The 23,507-nt window shown below is 38.4% G+C and overlaps 1 protein-coding gene and 1 long non-coding RNA gene across 2 annotated transcripts in view; one reads left to right on the forward strand and one right to left on the reverse strand.

The window, feature by feature from the left end:
• ARHGAP18 (Rho GTPase activating protein 18) overlaps positions 1 to 23,507 on the forward strand; it is a 163,711-nt gene that overhangs the window by 17,103 nt on the left and 123,101 nt on the right. The gene's annotated exons all lie outside the window — the stretch shown is intronic.
• Positions 3,499 to 23,507, reverse strand: part of LOC123619840 (uncharacterized) — a 28,904-nt gene continuing 8,895 nt past the window's right edge. The window contains exons 2-3 of the long non-coding RNA XR_006728584.2: positions 10,726 to 10,842; positions 3,499 to 3,767 (exon numbers count right to left, since the gene is read on the reverse strand). This is a non-coding gene — a long non-coding RNA (uncharacterized LOC123619840). The remainder of the gene's footprint in view (positions 3,768 to 10,725; positions 10,843 to 23,507) is intronic.

Below are 23,507 nucleotides of genomic sequence, written 5' to 3' on the forward strand. Positions count from 1 at the left end.
GTAAGAAATAACTGCGTTTTTGGATGGACTTAGAATACTTGCTGTTGATATTAATATCAAATATAGTGATAACTTCTAGTGATACATTTGTGTGGTGTGTGTGTTTGTGTGTAAGTGAAAGTAAAACCAAATGAATTTTTAAGAGAAGCCAAGGACAGCCATGCGGTGAGGCAGGCCAGATCAGTGTCGGGACTTGTGCGTAAGCCCAAGGCCGCAGCGCTGAGATGCACTCTGATTTGGACCTCCAGGAGCCTTGTCATCAAACAGGAGACGGCTTCTGTTACAGTCTGGTGTGAAGTGTGTACCACATCAGGAAGGTTTCTTCTCAGTCATCATCCCCTTAACTTGGCGTAGATGGATGAGTTTGTGCAGTAGACCTGGTAATTTGGTGTCAGTCTGCAATAGCTTGAGAATACTCTTTATCTCTCCTGTCACCCTGGAGAAATTTATAGACAGACAGTTCTAGATCACAACCAAGGTGAAGGAACCACTGCAAGGTAAACCTAATGTTACGGAATCTAATTCTAAGGCAGATTTTCATTAACTAACGAAAATGGAGGATTGGAGGGTTCATGACCCTGTCTTGGATACATTGTACCTGCTCTCACCTGGAATCCAGGGGTTCCAGATGTGTCTGAATTCCCGTTTTATCACTTGCTATTTGTGTAGAAACACAGATAAGTTCCGTAACTTCTGGGAGCCTGAACTGCCCCTATGTGTGAGTTGGCTCTAGGTAGAGTACTTGGTGCACACCGTAAATGTAAACCTGTCTAATAGATAATTGAATTAGTGGGGAAGAAAGAATAGACTGTAGAGAGTGGCCTTTTTTCTTTTTTTTAAAAAGTAGTACTGAAGTTCAAGGATTGAGATTTATTAGAAAAGGGAAAATGTTAGAAAAAGTGTTCAAGAATACTTGAATGTTGACATCTGAAGACCTCAAAATAATTGTTAGAACATAGTAAGAAGAGCTGGATTCCTCTCTCAGGTCCTAGATCTTGCTGAAATATTAGTTTCATTGTAACGAAGTTATAATTTCTTTTTTTAGAATTTGTTCCCTGTGACATTTTTCCCTTTAAGTGGACTTAAAAAAAAATTAAGATTTCTTTAGAATTTTTTTCCCCTTATATACTTGGGAATGTATCATTGGAACTTGAGGTCCCCTACCCCTTGCAATTAACACCTTGCAGTCTGATGTCTCTTATCTGTTGGGAAGCCATAAGCTTATGCATTGCTCTTAAAAATAAGCTATAACCTGTGACAGGCATTGCTTGAATGAAGCACTGGCCTGGAGTTAAATATTGAAAATCCAGCAGAAGGCAAGCTGACTTGGAATTTTCAGTAGGTCTGTGGGCTATAAGATGTATAAAAGGTGGGCTAAAGGTATATTTTCTATTAAAACCATGCAGATAAGATGGATAAGAAAGTGTAGAGATAGGGCCAGGTGTTGTCATCTGAAAGTGTAAGCAGTTTGAAAACAACAGGTCCTTTGGATCCCTGAAGAATGAAGCTTTACATGCTAGAAATTGGTTGGCGCACAGGTGGTTCACTGCAGTTTCCCTTCTTCTGTAAAACCAGATCATCAAGGATCAAAAGTCATGCAATTGATTTTCCCCTAAAATTTGTCTCATGGGCTCTTTTGTCTCTCTTTTTTTAATAGTGCAAAAAATCCAAAATGAGAATGTTTTTATTTTTCTTATGATTATGTAAAATAATGCTCACTGTAAAATATTCAATATAAAGAAATGTATGAAAGCTACAATAGCTTCAAGATAACCACCATTACTATTTTAATGACCATCCTTTCACGATTCTCTTTATATATGATGTTACTTATTTTGTAACTTTTTTCTCACATGCAATCTTTTTTCCTTCACCTCTCCCCCACCACATAACTGCTTTCAAAACAAAACAACATGAAATCAGGAAACCCATGTTTACAACCTGCTGTGTACCTTCCAGTGTCTCTCTCCACACTCATATAATCATATGGAAATTTATGGGCATAATGTATTTTGAGGTGTATTGTTTTATAAAAACTAAAAATCTCATCATCTTAGAGCTTAAAACCTCTTCTGACATGAGTGTAGAATTCTAGGTTTTTATACATTTCTAATTTTTTATCGTTGCCTTGCTCACGTCGAATTCAACAGCACTTTTCTTGGCAGTTTGCCTTTGCAAAAGATTCCCAAGGCATTCAACTTAGTTTTCATAGAAACCATTCTTTTTGAACTCCTATTTTATCAGTTTGAATAATATATGATTAACTTATTTAATTAAGATAATAAGTCTAACTGGCCTGAATAGCCTCCTAATTCTTGGTAAACATATTTAATTCAAATGATGGGATAAGAGCCCCCAGCCTAGACATAAGCCTACAAGTTTCAAACATTATGCTTCTACCAGTAGGTTTTACATACGGCTGGAAGAACTTCTATTCCCCAACGTGTTTGGTTTCTTCTAAAATGATAGAGACCATACCTGCTGCTGTTTTTCCCCATCATCACCCCTGTGATATTATACAGAGATTCTTCTTTATTTATTTATTTATTTATTTTTTGCAGGGAGGAGGTAATTAGGTTTATTTATTTATTTATTTATTTTAATGGAGGTACTGGGGATCCAACCCAGGACCTTGTGCATGCTAAGCAGGCACTCTACCACTGAGCTAACCCCCTACCCGCTAGAGGTTCTTTCCAGCTTGTGATTATATGAACAAGATTTGGTGAGAATGAGCAAACTTACATTCTACTCACTAACTTTGCATACTTTGAATTATATACAGTGTCCTTTAAATAATATGTGATCTGATATCAGTTACCAGTTTCTCTTATGTTTTGATGACAGACCTTATTTGCGGTATCATTCATATACTATAGTTCTGTTGACTCTCTTACATGTTACATAGTTTCCTAAGAAGATGTGATCTTTCCCTTGGTGTATGTCACTTATTGAATAGAGCCCTTATTATCAAGTCTGAGTCTCTGGATATGGCAAATGTGTGTCTTCTTCTACCTCCCAAAATAGCTTGGAGCATTACTGCAAAGTAACTTCATACCCATTTTGTGGATTATCCAGCCTAGAAATTACAACTAAAGTGGCAGGCCAGGGGTGCCAATGTCTGGAATTGGGTCAACTAAAAGGTAGGCTGGTTGGTGTCATAAGGTTGGCATGTCAGGAGTCAAGTTTGGGGGACTTGGGCTAAGTTGTGAGGGACAGGCTGGGACCACAGCCCAGGCAGACACACTGTCAATTCCCAGAAATCATCAGAGGGATGAGTCAGAAGTTTGGGTGTAGAATGCTATGGAGGGACAGCCAGGGACCCAGGGAGGGAGAACTTCACAGTGAGAAGGATAGAAGATCATTTTAGTGAGTCCACGTGTCAGCATCTAAACACTAGGTCTTAGGAGTAGATCAGGCAGTAGCAAAATAATGGCAGCTGATGCTTTCATTTGGGGAAATTATATCCTTAAAATAAATGAAAGGGCATGGCAAGTCATGCAGAATTGTTCAAGTAGATTTTACTTTTTACTCCTCTTATTAGTTGTTTAGGTCGCTGCAGAATTTACCTACGTGGTCCAAATCTTTAAAGGAGTAGGACCAAGAAACAGAAGTGAGAGTTGTGGTTGATGTTCAGCTCTTGTCTAGGGAGCTCAGAAGTTGCGTCATTTCTCAGTGGGGTGAAGAGGAAGCAGCTGGTGATCACTTGGCTGTACTCCTTCATTCTAGATAAACTGGTTTCTTCTGATTTATGATCCTGGATTATCTGTCTACAAAAAGTAAGGGGGGAAAATAGATCGATTAACTCAGTGTAACCTATCACAGATCGTGGGGTAAAGATTAAAAGTACAAAAATTCCTAGCCTTAGTGTCATTAAAAATAGGGTGATAGAAAATGCTAAATTTATTTTCTCCTGCCAAATCATGAAAATAAATGGATAGTATTTTTTGCCTGATCTTTTCCACATTTGATTAACAAAAATAACTGCTACAAGATATGAACAGAGAAATTGTAGGATTTTTTTGTGTTCGTTTTAGAAAGTTGTTATCAATGCTGTTTACCTGCTATACTGTAACTGTTTCTAGGAAAATGTCTTCTGTTTTAGGCATTTAAAATTTCTTCTTCACTGACCCTTTTTCAAAATAGTTACATGCTACCTTACTGATAAGGGAAACCTAGGAAAATCTTAGTTAAGCCAATTTAAGAAGTGCTTTATTCTTAAGGATGATAAAACTGAGAGTACCAGAATGTGTCTGATCTATATATTTACAAGTCATGCGAATGATGGATCAAGTTGAAAGTAGTTGATTTTTCTGCACATCTTATAAATACTAGAATTTTTGATTGAGGATCTGGAATAAAGAAGCAGCTTGCCTATAAAGTTACGACTACAGATTATTCTAAAACAAACCAGAAATGTTGTCCCCTTTGAAGAAAATTTATGAGGAGTAAACGCCTTGGGGATCTGTTATTATAAGCGTCTCTCATGGATCAAAGTATGCAAGAACCCCTCTACTGGGATATCTTTAGGAACAAGCTTATGAGCCACGTAAAAATCTCTCTCACGGACAGCTCTTATGTGGTATTAGAATGTGTTTTATTGTAAAACTAGTTAACTAACTTTATAGTCACTTGTGAGCTGTAAGCTGTCCCTTGCAATTTATGTGGTACTAATGAGGATGTCATTTACAGCAATGCTTCTCTATTTTCTCTAATTAAGGGGCTTTTTGCATTTTAATTTCATAATAAAAACGTGTCTTTTATAACTTTTTTCACTTGTTTACTTTTTTTTTTTTTTTACCCTCAGTTTTACAATTTCGGCTCAGCACATTTTAAAATTGCTGGTCTGATAGTCAAAGAAATTGGCTCAAAAAGATTATAGTTATTATATAACTCTACTGTACCCCTCTCCCCCACAGCAATCAGGACAAAAAAAAATAACTTCTAAATATTTCTTGTTTCCATTTACTTTTTAAAAATTGTGGCAAAATATACATAGTATAAAATTTATCATTTCAACCACTTTTAAGTGTACGGGGCATTGGGTCTATTTGCTTTTTCACTGTGTAACCAATGGGGAAATCTGGAGTCAGTCAGAAATACACTGTTAGTAGGAATGCTAACACCATAAATTAATTGATGAAATAAGAATATGGGTATCTTAATTTAACAGCTATTCCATTTTGATTCACCTCCCTGAGAAGAGCTTATATCATAATTTACTGTTCATTTGTTCATTCAGTTAACCTGTATTTGGTAAGAATCTCCTATCTGCCAGTCTACCTTAGTAAAAGACCGAAAGGAGAAAGTCCCACCATCCAGAGATCTCATTTGGACCCGTGTGTAGGGAGTCACAGGAGAAGACAATTATAATATGTTGAGGAAATGCCTAGAATGGAGAAGACTGGAACGTGAATGGGCCCCTCGAGGCAGGTTTGCCCAAGCTTCTCTAGCAAAGCAGGTTTTACTCTGCCTTCAAGGATGAGTAGGCACGGACCAGATGGGGAGGCCAAAGGACAGCAGGGTATATATACTGAGCCTGTGAGCCACCAGGGTGTCTTCAGGGAGGGCAGTGGTCTTGCTGTGGTGGCAGGCCAGTGTGTCCGTAGAAGAAGGTGGAGGTGGGGCCAGAGGGCTAATGGGCACCATCCTGGAGGCCCTGAGCAGCTGAATCGCTGGTGTTTCCAGAGAGTGGTCTGAGTTTGAAATGTTCATAGCTGTTACTTGAGTTGGGAGTGGGAGGAGAGTGGCTCAGGTAGCCAAATCAGTTTGAGTCAAATCAGGATTTCCGAGAGCATCACTTTACTATGTAAGTTCTAATTTTCTGAGGGTAAGAAATGGCATGACCTGTTTCCTAAATATACTCAGCCTACCACAACTGACCTTTCCCCCATCCTCCGCTGCGAAAGGCTGCTGTTGTCCTTGGGGAGCCATTAGAACACTTGGTTCTTTAGACTGAATCTGTTTTCATCCCACTTTCTCTGTAAGGTTTTGAATCTTTTATGTGTTATTGACTGTTTCTAAAAACCAGTGACTAAAATCAGGGATCCTTAAGACTTAACAGCCCCATCTGACTTTAGCTATAATTTGTACTCACAAATTACAAAGTACTCCGAAATTGTTACGTAGATCCATATTCCCTTTATTTCTTGCAACAAGCCATCAGTAAAACATATCTCAGTTGAGTTTGTTTTGTTGTTTTAATTTTTTTTATTTATTTATTTATTTTAAATGGTTTTCCAGGGTTTTTTTATTGAGTTATAGTCATTTTACAGTGCTGTGTCAAATTCCAGTGTAGAGCACAATTTTTCAGTTATACATGAACATGCATATATTCATTGTCACATTTTTTTTGCTGTGAGCTACCACAAGATCTTGTATATATTTCCCTGTGCTATACAGTATAATCTTGTTTATCTATTCTGCATATGCCTGTCAGTATCTACAAATTTTGAACTCCCAGTCTGTCCCTTCCCACCCCCTACCCCCTTGGCAACCGCAAGTTTGTATTCTATGTCTAGGAGTCTGTTTCTGTTTTATATTTATATTCTTTTTTTTTTTTTTTAAAGATTCCACATATGAGCGATATCATATGGTATTTTTCTTTCTCTTTCTGGCTTACTTCACTTAGAATGATGTTGTATATTTATTTTTTAATGAAAGATGAATTGAGTAGAATGGGATATTTTCAATGTTCAAGGGATCCTGGAATTTATGGTTAGAAACTCCTGTTAACTTGGACATAGCTCAGTAGTAGAGCAAATAATTTGTTTAACCAATTTAAAAAAGAAAATATTCTCTGTGGTTGGATTATGAATAATTAATTTTCTTTATACTTATTTGGAATTTCTACATCTTCTACAATGAACATTTAACACATGTGTATTAAGACATTGAGCTGTAATAAAAATAGGAGGTCAACAAGGAGTCTTTCTGCAAGGTTACTGTTCAAATTATGTTACTGGCTATATATTTCCCTGTGGTCAAAAGGAGTGCAGTCACAGTGTTATTCATTTTTCTCTTTATCACACAGCGTTCTATGTATTGGTTTATCTTTAGTGCCCTGTAGTAGACTTTAACGCACAGGATTTTTTTTTCCCCTTAACTTTTTTTGAGGCATAATTTACCTATGGCAAAATGTAAGTATGTTAAATGTGCAGCTTGATGAATGTATATGTGTCTGTACACCTGTGTACCCATCAGTCTGGATCAAGGTAAAATATACTAGCCATCATCCCAGAAAGTTCCCCTGTGCTCTTTTCAGATCCTGTTCCTATTCTCCCACTATTCTGGCTTCTATCACCATACATTATTTTTGTCTATTATTGAACTTTATTTAAAATGAAATACATGTATGCTTTTATATCTGGCTTATTTTTTATATCTGGCCTTTTTCTTAATATGACGCTTTTGAGATTCATCTATATTGTTTCATATATCAAAAGCTATTCTTTTTTAAATTGTTGATTGTATGGAAATATCACAGTTTTTCTTTTTTTCTATAAATGGATATTTGGATGGTTTTAAGGTTTTGGCTGATATAAATTAAATGGGGATCTCGTGTAGATTTAGATTATTCAGGAAAGAAATGGGATGATAAAAAGGAGATTTCAAAGGCAAATTTTTTCCATTCACTCAGCTGATTTCTAAAGGATGAAAACAATTTTGGAGGTGTTTTCAGATAAAGTGAATTATATAATTTCAACAAATTTTTTTTGGAAACTATTGTTTTCATACTGCATGAAAGTTTTATACAAATGTATCATCTAGTAATGTAGATAAGACTAGTATACAACCATAATGTAAAACGTATGATAAATGCAATTCAACACTCCCATGAGGATTTAGAGAAGCAAACAGTCATATTTCTTAAGAAAATGGTTATATAATATACTAGAATAGTGAAGTTGTGGGAAGAGTTCTTGGGGAGTGGGGAGAAGATTATTAATTTGCTTTTAATTATAAAGAGTGAGAAATAACAGGAGTGAGAGAGGGGGAGATTAAAAAAAAAATAAAAACAACCAAAAATCCCCAGTAAAAACGTAGAGAATTTGGACAAGATGATTAGCAAAACTGACTTAACAGGCGTATATGGAGCCCAACAACAGGAGCATATACCTTCTTCTCAGCATATACAAAACAGTTAATAAGTGTGTTCACAAGTGTACCAGGAGACGTACAAGGATATTCATAGACATTATTTATATGGGTAAAAATTGGAAACAGCCCTAACCTCTGTTTATAGTAGAATGGATAAGTTGTTTATCCATATAATGGAACACTATACAACAATGAAAATGAATAAACTACACTTATTTGAACAATGTGGATGAATCTTGTGAGCATAAATTATAGGTCAAAAAAAAAAAAAGCCAGGCATTGTACCTTTACATTCATATAAAGAGTAGGAGAAAGATAAAACTGAACCTTGGTTTGAAGGCTATGTGCTTAGGTGGCAATTCTACCAAAAAACCCAATAAATTGGTTATCATATAAATTCAGAAAGTTAGGGGTAGTGATTGAGAAGGAAAGAGGAGAAAGTTTCTAGGGGCTAGCAGTGTCCTAATTTTGTGGCTGCAGTGGTGGTTACTTGAATATTTGCATTGTGATCAATCCCAGAGGTCTAGATTACCGTGTTGTATATTTTTCTTCATGTGCCTTATATTTGACTTGCCGCAAGAACTGGAGTGTTTAATAGGCATGGTCAACTCTTACTCTGTAAGTCAATGGAGAAACCATTTTACTGACACTTGATTAGGGACCAGTGACAAAGAATTAGGAAATTCTTTAAAGTTTCTCTTAAAAGTTTGTCTGATGAACACTATCTCCTAGGCAGACCACCATAGGAAACCATGCCAAAAAGTTTTGTCAACAAAAACCAGGGGTGCTGGATACATTAGGCTTGGAACGTTTCTCTCAGTGACGAGGTCTGCCCAGCCTCCATGGCCAGTTAGCAAGGCTCCAGGCCCCTGAATATCATTTGAATAGAAACTGCTATTTCCCATTCATCTGTCTGTTTCGCCTGCCTTGCTCAAGCCTCTCTTCCCTCACTCCTTTGATCATTCGTTGGATATGCTAATAGGACTGTAAACTTGCCCCACTGGCCTGGTCCTGCTGTCCTAAGAGCTGATCTGTGCTTTAGGTTCCTTTGGATCAGCAGACTGAAGACTGCTTGTTGCTGTCATTTTTTTCAAGTCCTTTGAGGCACCTCTCTGTAACTCCACAGATTGCCAGCATGGGCACGTGCAGTTAAGATGTTGAAGGGATGCCCAGCAGAGATGGATATCCAGCAGGTAGCCAGAATGCAAGACCAGCATATTAAATAGAGAGAAATTGAGCATAGAAATCGAGACTGCACGTCCTCCCTATAGACGTGATCATTTAATTTTTAGAGTAGAATGGCGACAACAAAGATTTTCTATCATCAATAGCTTTAACTTTTTAGCATCATAATCTTAGTTTGATAGAAAAACAAATTTGTCATCAGGAACTTTTATATTTGAGAATGGATTGTTCTAATATTGTCACCATGAAGTTTTTTGTTGATTATGAATATTTTAAAACATTTTTCATTAGCACTGTGAAATTATAATCTAAGCCATTTCACATCATTAAAATCATTTTAGCATTTAGGGGATTCAGAATTTGACTAGTTCTTTTGAAAGACACTCTCTTTGAATATAGGGGGAAAATAACAGAACAAAGTATGATTTTAAAATTTCTTTTTATTCTAAAAGTTGAATTTGGAGTCTACTTTTGGTTCCACTCTACCGTCATTAGTGTTACAGCAAAATACTACTAAAACATAGGTGTATTCAATTCTAAATGAGTGTGTTTGAGATCTGTATTTTCATTCATATGTTCTTTGCAGATCTCTCCATTCCATTTTATTCTGTACGCTATGGTCAGTCTGAGTAATCCCATTAATTATAATTCTGTCATCTAAAGCAACACGAAATTCATTCTCTGTTCAATAAACCTAATATTTGGAGTTACAGAATTTGAGCTATGAGAAACTTCAGGGTCATCCCAACTCTTGTTTGGTAGATGACAGAAGACTATCACTGAGCTGATGTTTTACCTAAAGTCACATTCCCAGGTGGTGGCAGCGTTGGTATCAGAACCCCAGCCTCTACAAGAGAGGCTGGGTTATCTCTTACATTGAGCCCATTGTAGTGGATTGAATAAGATACTAGGCTTTACGTGGAAGGCAGACCTGCAGGATGGTTTTACCTTCCCCTTTTGTTAACTTATGGTCTTGGGTGACTGAATATTTCCAATCTTTGGTTTCTGTCTGTAAAATGTAATATTACTTACCCATATGGTGGTTGTAAGGATTAAATGAGATAATGCACATAAATTATTTAGTGCAATGTCTGGTATATAATACACATTCAATAAATGTTTGCTGTTATCATTTTTTCTTTTAGCTTTTTGAGATAGAATTGACATAATACTATATAAGCTTAAAATGTACAGCATAATGCCTGCTCTTATTATTTCTGAATGTTTTTGTCCTTCAGAGGATTAGCATGCCTATTTCTTTCTACTTTTTCTCATATGATATATTTTGGGAATTTCACACAAGCCCAATCATCCTCTCTAGATACACATTTTTCTTGAAATGTAATATTAGAGCTTAAAACACATACAGAGCATGATGTATCTACCTTTAAGCCACCGGCAATAATTATAAAGTATTTTAGAACAATGAAAATTATAACTCACTTGTAAAATTCTCTATGGAATCACCTACATTTGCCAGTATATGTTTTTCCTTCCTCCACTGGCATTTTTCTTCTTCTTCTTTTCATAGCCTTCATAACGGAAAACAAACACATCATCCTATGGTGGAAAAAAAAAAAGAAAGAAAGAAAACCATTAATGTCCTGAGAAATAGAATTAAAGTATTAATGTCCTGAGAAATGAAGTTAGAAGAATCAAGGAAAAAAAAACATTTGTCAGATTGCTTTAGGTCTACTCATGGGTGACCATTAGTCATGATTTTGTATCTTAGTAATTCTCGGTAGGGTAATTTCCAGATGTGTCTGTGTATCTCATTATCCACACACTGCCTTAGTGTCAATATTTTGTTTGATTAGTGGTAAATACTAGTTATAACCATATCTTTCAATTATAGCTGTTTTAGATGAATGTGAGATATGGTTATTAAATAATAATGGTGATTCCTCCTAAAACTTCTAAATAAAACTTCATCTGAGGATAACGATTTCATATAGGTATTAATTCCAGAAGGATGTATGGAGTGGATTTTAATTCTTACGTCTTTCCAGTTGACACCAGAATGCACTTTGAATTTGCCCCAGGAACTGGTGGTCATTCTAATTTGATAAACCATGTGAGTCGTGTAAATGGGAATTCACATGCTTCCTCAGAGTAGAGGGGCTGAGATGGCTAGTCAGTCACCCTCCTCACTTAGAGAGTTGTAGCTTTGTGCCAGGCCTCTGAAATAACAGGAGGAGGTCACAGATGGACGGGTCTGGAAGTAGCTCAAAGCCTCAAAGCAGCCTCACTTGGAGTAAGCCGCTCACTGCTACAGGTTCTGTTCCTAAGAACCTGACCTTGAACTTCCTTAGGTGACGTGGATAAATATTCTTTGTTTGTTGTATCATCATTCTTATTTTCAGAAGCAACACAATGATAGTAGTTGAGAACTGGACAAGTGGTTCGAGAGAAAGTTCCACTCAAGTTCCTCGACTATGCAACCTCTGCTAAGTTCTCTGAACTCTGTGTTCCTGTTCTTCTTTGAAACCAATGCAATCATACTTCTCTTAGAGGCTGCCTAGCCTGGTCTTGAAAAATCTGAACTGTGGAGCAAAGTGCGTGGGTTTGAACACCAGTTCAATCACTTATGAGATCTGTGTGATTTTAGGCAAATTGTCTACCCTTGCATAGATGGATAAAAGAGAGATTAAAGATACCAGTTATCTCACACCATTATATGAAGATTAAGCACTTTCCTTATATTAACTAACTTAGATCAGTGTCTGGTACACAGTTACCCCACAAACACTAGCCATTGTTCTTTTCAGTGGTAGTGCCTCTCAGAGACAGCAGAAGATGGTAGACGAGAAGGGGGCCCTGAGTCCTGGAGCTTGCTTTTATATTGCTGTCTGGCCAGCTAGATCATGAGCTCCCTGAGGCCAGGAGCTGGGCTTTATATGTGCCACACAGCACCCAGTACACTGGTGGCCATGAAGAGATGGGTGCACAGGTGACTTTCTTAAACAGACCAAAGGAAAAATACCCAGCCCTCCTTTTTTCAAATTATTTTGCTGAAAGGCTGAATGTTTGAAATTTTAATTTAAAATATGTTATTTTTTCTGATCCCCTTGAAGTGGCTTTTATCGATAGTTCTCGTGACATTCTCATCCTACCTTACTTTGACTAATCACTGATGCAATTCTTGCCAAATTCATGAAGTATTTAGCTGACTTGTCTCTGCTTAACTTGTGAAATATCATGCAGGCTTTGTGACACACAGCTCCGCGGTGAGCTGTGGCTCTGATCCTAAGCCTCAACCCATCAGTATTTTCTGTACAGCGTAAGATTACTTGGACATCCCGTCGCCGACAAGACTCACGGAATAAGGGAAAAGAGCACCTGCTGATGACGAAGCCAGGCTGACGTCTGAACGAGACCTTGAATTTGCGGCCGCTTTTGGGTTTTGGAATCTGAAGCCAGTTAAAATGGTGGTGTTGATATTTCAGGCCAGTCACGTTGTTGGGGGCTGAGTAAGTGTAATTAAATGTCTCTCAAGTACCTAACACAGTACCTGGCAAACAAATATTGGTTCCCTTCCCATTTAGAAGGTAACCCGATGCCACTCAAACTTGCTTTGCTGATTAATGACAGAGAACTTGTTTCCATTCGTCCTTCTGAGTTCCCAAGCTGCCTTTGCTGCAGAGGGAAGATTTCTGTCTTTCAGCCAGCAGGTGGCAACCAAATTAAAGCTAAAGGTTCACCTCATTATGATAACTGGTTAAAAAAATAAAAGGTTGCCTCTTCATATTAATGCTATCTGGAAATGACAGGTGGATGGAAAACATTTGGCTCTAAAGTGGAGTCACTCCTGGCAAAGGCATTTTTTTTTTTATAACACTGGGCCCCAGATCTAGAAAAATAGTTTTCTTCAAGCTGCTTTTGCTTTGAATACCAGAGTAGTGTGGTCATACATCTCAGAGGCTTGTCAGAGGAATCGTCCAGAATTATGCAACATTGTGTCGACAATAATGAAACTACTCACTGATTTGGCAGATCAAAAAGCAGAGTCAAAAGCGAAATCATCAATTGATAAAATAGAAAGGTTATAAAAATTCTGTTTCATTTTACTTCTAATCTGGTTTTACGTGAATTTCTTTTTTGTCTGCCCACTGTGAGTTTGTGTGATTTTTAAACAGAGCACACATTTTGACTAAAAAGATGGAAAAAAAGTATAAGCAGGACAGAACCCTTTGTAAATCCTGTCTTTGCGTCTCAGGATTTTTTGTTTGTTTTGTTTTGTTTTGACCTATACAGTGAGGATAAAACCATCATCACGTGTTGTAGTAAGGATTAAAGCGGAGGATGTATGGAAAGGACTTAGTATGGTGCATGCCACACAGAAAGCAAGCATAATAAATGCTGCTATTTAGGTGATGTATATCATTTCCACAGAGTCGCTCAAGGTGGAAGAGATCTGAAGGCCCCTGTGATCTAACTAACCCTTTCTTTATACGGTGAGGAAACTGGGACATAGAAAAGGTACCTTGTGCAAAGTCACGGAGATAATTAGCATCAACATGAGTTCTGGAAACCAGCTCTCCTGAAGGCACTGTTCTTTTTCACACTGATACCCCTGGTTCAGTCATTAGCTCTGGCTGGGTCTGGGTCCTATAGAGCATGACTGTCGAGGATTAGCTACTCCTTTTCAGGGGACTGTGGGCAGGGTAGTGGGTGTGGCAGGTGCTGTGGTGACTGCCTTTAGAAGGGAGGTCATGATCAAAAGCCCTGTCACATGACACATACTGCTGATATCCTTTGAGATAAAGTCAACTCTAAACAGTAATATAAACCCCTAACGCTAGCTTCCTTTTCCAGAGCAAGTCCCTGCTGTGCCACCTTTCTCTCAACAGGAAGACCATACCTACTGACCATTGTACTTGACATACGTACAGCATCCTGTGATTGTCAGGAATGGCTAAGGGTCACCACCACCACCTGTGTTCCAGGAAAAAGAGTTAGCAACGCTCACTGCTAAAGCTGCTATCCCGTGGCTCTCCTTAATGACTTGCAGTTTCCTATAAAAGGCCTTTCAAGCAGCAGACAGGAGCAAACATCTCCCCTCTTATTTAGCTTACTGCTTGCCGCTCTTAGCTGTCTAGTATCTCTAGAGGTCAGGGATTTCTGGACACTGTGTCTTGAATCAGTTGGTAACTATCGCCGTTGTATCTGTATAACCTGCCAATGCGGGAGGTGTGGTCTGTCATGCTGCCAGGGAAATTCACGTGGTGATATACCCTAGACCTATCACATTGGGGCTGGAGGGAGCACAGAGGTCCTCGCATGCAGTGCAGCCTTCATTTTATGAATCAAGAAAACTCACCAGGACTTTACTGAGCCATCACATTCCGAATGACTGTGATGGTTTCTCCTTCCTTTTTATGCCAGTCCTTATACCTGGCAAAGATAATACTTTGGGCATCTTAATTATAGTTGGAAATGCTCAAAACTCAACCAAAACAGAAATGATGGTGGTTCAGAGCTGGAAGTGAGGGGCTCAAGTACACGGCCATCCGCTTGGGGATTTTCTGGAGTGGACCTGTTTCTTCCTTTTCTGACACTTCTTTCCCAGTTCAGGGCTCCCCTTTGCTCAGGTCTTTGTTAAATCAATAAGGCTTGTATTTACCACATTTCCTGGGATTATTCATATCATAAGTCACACCAGGACTACAAGACTCTGAGACTTCCTTCTCAGAGATGCTTAACTCATAATACCAAAGGATCACTGCCTCTGCCCTCTGTAGGTCTGAGGAAAGGATCCTGGTTATTGGACTGTTTCTAGGCCAGATTCATGAGGCAAGAATGCATGAAGGATATTTCCGGCTCTGGAATAATTCAAAGTAGCTAATAACATCTCTGATGTCTAGGATTTATAAAGCCAAGGTCTTCTAAAATTAGATACTTGTAATTTATAATTAGGCTTAATTACAGTTGCTGATTAGTGATGCCACTGGTAGTTTGATTCTGTGCTGTGGGGGGATTGCAGGCTTTGTGCTCTTCGCGTAATGCATTTTTCTCATGTATTCTGATGCTCTGTAAGATAAAGACGAGTTGAGACTATTGACACATTAAGTCAGTTCTAGTATGATCGTGATGCTGGTTTCTTTAGGAAAGGGGAGGTAAAGAATAGGGTGGAAATGATTGTTTTTCCTTCCAATTTCAGAATGCGTAGTTCCCATTGCTTCACAGGTGATGCAGGGTTGTATTAACAATGACTGATTCAGTAGAATAGCTTATTCTTACTCAGACTTCCAGCATGTATCTCATCAGCCAAGAAACTATTCCAGCAGGGCCCCAAATCTGCTGCATTTCTCTGTCCCACTGTTCTCAGGGTTTGCACTGACCTTTCCGCATGCCTCTGTGGGGAATAGACCTCTGGAGCTTTTACTGGTGTCCTTGGCCAGATCAGCGGTTTGGACATGGACACTTTGGCATATCCAGTCAACAAATACTGATGAATGACTGGCCAGACTTTATATGGAGAGTGTAGAGATGGCTAAACTTTCGGCCCTCAATGACCATGTAATCCTATAGAATCCTCGTGTGTGTGTGTGTGTGTGTGTAGAGGAGGGAGTTATCAGAAATATAAATAACTGGTATAACAGAATGAGTGGTGGAGAACCAGGCACATTCTGTGGGAACGTATTATTGGTGAAATTATCACACATACTTCAGGAAATCAGCCTTTCTTTAGAATGTCCAAGGGAGATCTAAGTTAATACCTAGAACTTCCCTGTGAGAAAGAAAGGCTCTCACATTTTAAAATGCTAGGCTGTGTATGTGTCTTAGTGGTACACATTCAACCCAAACCCCCCAAAACAGCCTCAAATCCCTCGTAGAGTGGGACAGGCAGAGAGAGAGGCCAGTGAGCAGGTAGGGCAAGTGCTTTGCTGCATAGCTGACTCTGACCCAAGGGGATTTAGTTTTGGGGACCAAGTGTTATCTCAGTGTAAGAGTAAGTCTCCTTTGGAACAATCGTTTGTTATGAAGCCAGAATTCATTATAATGGGATTCTAATGACCCTGTTATAATCTTAACACGTACAGAGTCTGAGAAATCTTAGTAGCTTCACTTTTCACTTGAACGAATAGGACTTGCTCACTACAGAGAGAAGGTGTAGAGCCCTCCTAGGATTAAAATATGAGACCGTGGTTTCTCTAGTCAAATGAAAATAAATATTGAAAGACTTAATAGTGTTCGGAGGACTGTCTTGCTCACACTGTGCTCAGCTGCTAGAAATCTGTGATCCAAGTTTCTGTTAATGACACAGCAATGCTCAAACTGACACAACACAAATCCGCTTGCGATCAGAACTTCTAACTGCACCATAATACTCCGTTTGACAGATGCCATGAGTAACATGCCTCAGTGACAAAGACTATGATTGATTTAAAGTCAGGAGACGCAGTTTCAGATGTGAGCCCCGCTGGTTCTATCTCATATAAATTGCTTAATCTTTCTAACTAATCTTCCAGTTTCCTCATTTGTCAAACAGAGGCAAAAAAAAAATGAGGATTAACCTGGAAGAAACAAAATAGCACAGAGTAGCATATAATTGGTATTTAATAAATGCATTTTTTTCCAGCTGAGGGAATCTAAGAATTTGGGCCCACCAGCTTTTTGTAAGTTCCCTATTTCATTCTTATTTATCAGTTTATTACCATCAGCTAATACAGTACCTGGCACCAGTAAGGGCAGGGCAAAAGTGTTTGTTGAATGAATAAACTGATGAGTGGCCAAGGAACACATTCTCATAGAACAATAAACAAATGAACTGACAATAGTTATGCCATAAGTGATATTTTAGGGCCAATTTAGTGGCCCTCACATTCATCCAGAAGAAAAGGATAGTTAAGAGAGAAGTCCATAACTATCAAAAGGTCGTTAGATTGAAAAAATAGCTTGCCGTTTGCAACAACATGGATGGACATGGAGGGTACTATGCTTAGTGAAGTAAGTCAAGCAAAGAAAGACAAATATTGTATGTTCATTTATATGTGGAATCTAAAATACAAAACAAATAAATATAACAAAACAGAGATAGGCTCACAGATACAGAGAACAAAATAGTGGTTGCCAAAGGAGAGAGGGGGTGGAGGGAAGGGTGAAATAGGTAAAGGGGATTTCTAAGAGGTATAAACTACTAGTTATAAAATAGGTAAGTCACCAGGATGTAATGTATAGCACAGGGAATGTTGCCAATATTTTATAATAACTTTGGTGTGCAATCTATAAAAATACTGAATCACTATGTTATACTCCTGAAACCAATATAATATTGTAAGTCAACTATACTTCAATACAAAAAGAAAAGTAGTTAGGAATTTTCTTCTTGTATTAATTAATTTAAAGTTTACTTTATCAATTACTGGAATAGGTAAGTGACTTTGGTGTTAAGAAAGGAATGACTGTGTTTGTACTTGACATCTGTCAGGCTACAGTAAGTTCATTGGCTGGTACAGAACAGAAATCTGAAATGGAGTAAGCTGTTCCTTGCCAAGTGACCCAGGGCACATCAGATGGCTTCTAAGGCTTTCCTGGGGGTTTATGTGCACTTCTGGAGGACATGGAATCTCATCCCAGCAGGACTGGCTCAGTGAAAATACTGAGGTGTGGGTCTGCCAAGAGACGATTGCAAAGTCTTTCCAGGAGCCCCCAAACCAAGCCAGGAACGTGATGGGTATAGGTGGTGACATGCAAAGTCTGGAAAACTCCAGGCTTGGGCAGGTTCCAATTAAATCGTGCCCTAGTGCAAGGACTTCTGTGCCAATTGGAAAGGCCCTGAGCCTTCTTTTCAAAGGTTAAGGATAAACAGATAACCAAATAAAGAAATCTAGAGTAGGAGTTTTCATATTAAAGATGCGAGCTTTGCATTTGCAGTCCGTCATTTTAAGAAAGACGAGGAGTAAGATGTCTATTTGTTTCATTCACGTTTGAACGTCTCTGAAATTGTGATGCAACGTGCAGTTGGTGGTCTTCCTAGTACTACTGGCAGTATTTTTCTTCACTAGTTTGCAAAATAATGAGTCTAAAAAAAGTATGCATCTCAGATTTGGTAGACTATAAAAATAATATATAAACTCACCTTAATAATTCATGTGCTGCCATAGACACAGGATAGAATAATGGGAAAATGGGAAACGCAGGGATTTTATATCAAAGGAATTTTACCCTGAAGCCTGACTCTACCTTTTAAAAAAAAAAAAATCTGAGCAAAGAGCTCTCCCTGACATTTGTCCTTGAGTTGCAGTGTTCTCATCTGCATGATGAGAATAAAGCCTTCATATCAGGGTTCTGCACTGCACAGACATTCACTGAGCAGATCCAGTGAATGCCTTTTCCTTTTTTCTCTCAACCTCCTCCACCAGCTTATCTATACTTTAGAGCGGCCCTGTCAGGTAGGAACATGTAACTTCCATTTTACTGGTTCAGAGACAGAGGCTTAGCGGCAAGTGTGAGTTGAGAGAAAAAGCCCCTGGGAGCCTTTATTTCCCTGTACCCCACGCCCCCCGTGCTCCCTTAGCCGCCTCACCAGTAACTATCCACAGAGGTGAGAGCTTAGCTACTTCTTTGTTGGTAAATTTCCTTCGGCAGCCTGGGTCACAGGTTTGCACAGTACCTTAGTAATAACAGCACACACTGCATCCTTTCTGGAAAGGATTTCGCCTCTTGCCCTCATCCTGTAAACAAGGATAGGCCTCTATTTAAAGAAGAGGAAAAGGAAGAGGGAAAAGGATATTATATCACCTGGCCTAGCAATTTTGGGAGCAGCTGTTTTCCTCATTTCATTGTTCACAGAAAATTGGTTCAAGATGGTATAAACCAAATGTTCAAAAATACTGTGATTCATAAATCAATTCACACCATTCTTTTGTTTCAATAGAGCATAACTGTGAAGATAGATTGAAATTAAAGATCGGTACTAAAACCTCAGGGCTTGGTGCAAAACCGAAGCAAGTTACCTGGGCTATGTACTATGTTAGAACAATAGACTAATAACCAATGGATATTAGACCTTCAGGCTCAACGGTCCAGGGTGGAATCACTGGTAGGCGATTGGTGTGGAAATTGCTTTCATATTTTCTCAATTTGGCCTGAAATTTTTCAATTACAAGATTTTTGTTTTGGCCTCAGTATTTCTTTCTCTTATTTGGTAATCACGTTTTTAATTAGGCTGCCAATGGGTCAAGTAACAAGGAAATTGACTTATTTTTAGTAATAAAATATCATCAGACTTAAATGAAAAGTAGGTTGAGTGCCTTTTGTCTGCATTTGCAGTCAGATTTCTAAGGGAGCCTAGCCTGCTTCCAGACTGTGCCGAGGGCTAGCTCTGTGACGAGGGGCAGTGAACTGATGCGTCTTAAAGCTTTAGTGCCCCTGAACAGAAGATGGTAAATTAAGGGAGGAAGTATTTTAAAGGGACTCGCAAGTGCCTGGAACTTGATAGCTGCTCAGAATTCACCTTTGCCATCTTTCTTCTTCTCTTCCTTTTTAATTCTTTACTCTTGATTGAAAACTTTCATTGTTCGAAACAGTTCTGAAGTTCAGCGGATCTAAGTGGGCTCCTGCTGTGGAAATTAAGCATCCTTGAGAAATGGGCAGGTGCTGAAACTCATCAGTGGGGCAGGCACAGGACAAAACCTTTTGGGCAGCTAGTTCTCTTGGGGAGAGCTGGCTCGAGTCCCAAAACTTTGGTACGTTTTCAACGTTTTCCTCACCTATCAGCGGCCACCAGGTATTTCCTAACCACATGTTACCTGAGGCCTTCTTGCTGTGGGGACACGTCACAGCTGTCCTCTAAACAACTTCGTTTTTAACCATTTGTTAGATGTCTCCATCATCCAGAATAGAAACCGTGGGGGTCATTTTGGACCCCATCCTCTTCCATTCCCACGTCCATGTGTCTCCCAATTCCTAAAGGTGCCACTGCTTGAGTGCCTCTGCGCACTGCCCCTGATGTAATATCACAGCACCCTCCTAACTGATGAGCTCTCCTGTCATGACCTAATGGATCTCTCTTCTCCATCTTTTCCCTCCCATCTGTGCTATTTACAGCTACCATAATGTACTTTCTTCTTCTGTAGTTGGTTAGGTTACTATCTCTGTAACCTCTGATTATTCCCCGCTGCCAGGGGAGGAGAGCCTACATAGTTGCAAGGCACTGGATCCAAGTCCCTAAACATCTGGTGTGAATTTAGATATTTTTATGTTTCATCTTCCTATCATGCCTCCCTTTGCCTGTTTGCATTCTTCGCAGCACTTAGGCTGTGAACATGCCTTGACTTTGAATAAGCAGTTATCCAGAACCTGTGCCTTCGCCTCTTTTGTTCCCTTTCTTTTTGGAAAGCCCGGCTCTACCCACCCTAATTCAAGACCTAATGGGTTGTTCTTACTGGGTGTCTGTTCAATAGCATTTTCCTTGATTGTAAAATAATCTTTGCTTCATACAGAAAGCTTGGGGGAAAATTACATATGCACATTAATTTAATGGTGCCCCCTTCCTTGAAACCTTAATAGATTGTGGAGTTACTTAACTCCAAAGAGTTGTTCCCTTAGCATTTGGATACGCGTTGGGTTATTTGTTTATTTTTACGTTTACTATTCAATGCTTGATATTGTAAATACGTACACAGTTGTCCATCCTAGCCAAAAAATGAACTCCTGGGGCTGGGTTGTGTCTGACTCATTTACACCTCTCTTAGATTATCTATTTGATTGAGCCAGTGGCTGTGCAGTATAACCCTGCATGTGACTTTAGTGGTAAAAACCAAGGGCTGTTGGAGAATTATACTTTTTTAGAGGCAGGCCTACTAGTCTTCCTCTAAGTACCCCAGCAACCATTTCTGGTGTCTAATACCTGCTCTTGGGGCATTTGAGGAGTCTCCATTGGGCTCATTTTTTGTCTCTAGTTCACACTGAGGTGGCGGAATGTCTGTTCTGGACTGAAAGCTTTTGAAAGGTCTTTTTAAATGTTTGATGGTGATTGTATCAAGTTTCCTTTTATAATCCTCTAATATATGAATGCTTGTAATAGCCTGCATGGCAGCTTCTCTTGCAAGAAATCAAATCCTAGAGGGCTCTGTCCATTTCGCCTTGTTTTCTGTAAGTGGTGTATTTACTTGTTCACTGCAGCTTTATTTTGATGATCTTCGCCAGCATTACTTTTGAGAGGGCCAGACGGGCAGTAAGGAGATTTCTGATAGGTGTCTCATTTTTGTGACCAAACATGTGACTCTGCTGCCTTGATCTGAATTCGTGATAACTTACAGTGATGTAAATTTCTCAGACCATCGCTGACTGTGATTGACACTCAGAGATTTAGAAGGTTATATATTTACCTTCCAGAAAAAAATTTTTAAAACTACTTCTGTTTAAGAGGAAGAGGCAGTGTGACATAATGTGTTAGAAAACTAAAGAATAATCTACCTTTGTCACGCCAAGGTGCCTATTTTTCTGCTTTTCTTCTTTTGGGCCAATTTGTGATAAAAGCTGTTTTTTATAAATATTAATCTAATCTTCAGTGTTTGTGGGTATTTGATGTATACATAAAATGTACTGTAACAGGCTTGGAAGAATGATGACTGCGAGGAATTTTATTCTGTTTATTGTTGCTTATTAATCCTTTCCTGCAGGAATGTGACATATCTAATATTAAATATATAATTTCATTATTGGGAAAGAAAAAATATAGATCTTCCATACTTTTAAAGAAAGATACAAAAATGAAGTATAGTTAGCAGAAGGACAGGTTGATGATAGAAAATAATAAATTTTCCACTTTATGTAGTGGAATCAAATTTTTTCACTATTTGAATTGTAGAGAACCTTAGGACTTTCTGAGGGTGGAGGGGATGGGAAGTTTTAAAGACATGACTTAGGAGTAAGTCACAAGAACCAGACATCAGTTCTTATAATTGACATTTTGAGTGAGCCAGGACTGTGTGCTGAGACAGTGTCTGAACTTGAGCAGTTTATACTGCGGGAAAGTACCTATTCTGGTGGCCGGATATGGTGTTTTCCTCGACTCCCTGAGTCTTGGCTCTGTCACCATCTGCCTGACAGCTTTTGCCTCACCTTTTGTTCCTTAGCAGCTGCTTCTATAAAAGAAGTAGTTTGGAGTAGGTAGAGATAACCTTTGGACAACCTCAACCCTATAATTTTGAGTCTGTTTTAAAATTTCAGAAAGCCAATATCCTCATGATTATAGCTATGTTCTTTGAGCCTCTGCAATAAACCAGCTAGCCAAATTATTAAACAGAATGAAGGCACATAACTCTTTTAGCTGTTTTCAGAGTATATTTCAGGAACACAAACAATTTGGGGCTAGGATATTATGTAAGGAGATCTTTCTCAGTTAGAGTGAGGTATGGGGCATTTGGGTGAAAATCCTTTAATGTCTGGGGCAATCGTTCTTCATCTTTTCTGGAGGTATATTGAGAATTCTGGAGGCGTATGGCCTCTGGTTCAAAAAAATCATTATAAACAATTATACTAAATTTTTTGGTGTAATTTACTTATTTCGTGGGAAATTTATTCTTTCACAGAGAAATAAATTTCCGATGAAATAAGCAAATTATAGCCAATCAAGCAAAGTCATTATAACCAGTGAAGTCAGTCTATTTTGCCATAATTTTGCAGAGAAAGTCTTTTCACCATATAAAACATTCTAATTTCAAAGTATTACTAATTTAAAAAATATTAAAATCTGTTTCTTAAAACTGAGGGACTGTGATATAAACTTTTTTTTAAACTAGGAACCGTGACTCACCCAGTTGGAAAAAAAAAATTAATGATTATTTCCAAAAAAACAGAAACAAAATCCTAAATGGTAAAACAAGAAACAAAACAGATTCTTCCCTAAATAAATTTTAGTAAAAAGGCTGCTTTTTCACAAAATAATGCACATATTTTCTTTTATATGTAATTCATTTTGATTTTATTTTGGTAACAATTCCTGAAAATCCTGATTCCCAGAGGTATGTAGTAGCAGCACAGAAAATTAGAATTCATAAAGCTTACTCTGCCAGATGCAGGCAAGTAAGGCCTATCAGAAATCTTCTAAGACCCTGAGTCGAAGTCGTGTTAAAAAGTCAAGAAGTGTTATTTTCCCTTTCATCTGAGTAGAAGCAAACTTGAAAAAGGGTTCTCCTGAGATTTTTTTTTTTTTGCTTGCAGAGAAATTGAGAAGTTGTTGTCCTTTGCTATACCAGCATTCAACTATGGCATTC

The sequence above is a fragment of the Camelus bactrianus genome, chromosome 8, assembly GCF_048773025.1.
Source record: "Camelus bactrianus isolate YW-2024 breed Bactrian camel chromosome 8, ASM4877302v1, whole genome shotgun sequence".
Lineage (NCBI taxonomy): Eukaryota > Metazoa > Chordata > Mammalia > Artiodactyla > Camelidae > Camelus > Camelus bactrianus.